Genomic DNA, 770 nt, shown 5'->3' with positions numbered 1-770 from the left:
CTTTTAATTATAGCAAAGTAGATGCGGATATTGGATCATCAGCAATACGTGCACGGCTCTCCCGTTCAGTCGTAGGTTGCGTACACAGAGGGGCCATCAGTGATCCCTCAAGCTGGGGACCAGCTAATCTCCATGTAGGTAAAGATCAGCTGCGTCTCTTTATCTATGTAAGATCAGTTGTGCACAGTGCCAGCTAGAGCTCAGCTGCATCTCTTTAGCTATGCAAAATCAACTTGCACCCTTAGCTAGGAAAAAAAAAATCCGTCGCATCTGCTTATCTAGGTAAAGATCAGTTGCATCTCTGCCCAAAGCATGCACACGCACATAGAGAGACGAGATCCCCAGATTAAATCAGGCACAACTTAACTCAACTCGTAGTGCAATCTCATCAAGCTTCTCCTACCTTTTCTAGCCTCCACACACCGAGCAGCCAGCAAGGTAACAAAACTAGGCAAAGAGCAGGCACCCATCCCCGCGCCACAGAGAGAGAGGCAGAAGCCAGAGGGGGGCCGCCGGGGGGGTCACCCCTCCGCTTACCTTAGTCACAGCTAACACCACGAGCAGTGGCTAGATCGCGGAGATAAACACTGGCATTTCCCAAACTTGACACCGTCAAACCAACCCCCGGAGCTTGCAAGACTCTGGTGGTTTGTTTTTTTGGTTTTTTTTTGTTTTTTTTTTTCCTCCTTTTCCTAATTCCAGCCCGCACCGCTAGGAATTCAACTTCGCCCAGCTCCAGCGGGGCGAGAGGGCGGCGGGCGGGGAGGGGA

The 770-nt window shown here is 50.8% G+C and overlaps 1 protein-coding gene across 2 annotated transcripts in view; it reads right to left on the bottom strand.

Annotated features, from left to right (window-relative positions):
* Positions 1-770, bottom strand: part of BDNF (brain-derived neurotrophic factor) — a 40,393-nt gene that overhangs the window by 38,595 nt on the left and 1,028 nt on the right. Inside the window, exon 1 of one of the 2 annotated variants that reach the window (XM_009334519.1) lies at positions 538-721. The exons of the other annotated variant lie outside the window; for it this stretch is intronic. The gene's annotated coding sequence lies outside the window, so the exon portion shown is untranslated. Of the gene's footprint in view, positions 1-537; positions 722-770 lie in introns of those variants that run through there. 2 annotated transcript variants of the gene reach the window in all.

The sequence above is a fragment of the Pygoscelis adeliae genome, unplaced genomic scaffold, assembly GCF_000699105.1.
Source record: "Pygoscelis adeliae isolate BGI_AS28 unplaced genomic scaffold, ASM69910v1 Scaffold171, whole genome shotgun sequence".
In the NCBI taxonomy this organism is placed as follows: domain Eukaryota; kingdom Metazoa; phylum Chordata; class Aves; order Sphenisciformes; family Spheniscidae; genus Pygoscelis; species Pygoscelis adeliae.
This window is presented reverse-complemented; position numbering and strand designations above follow the sequence as displayed.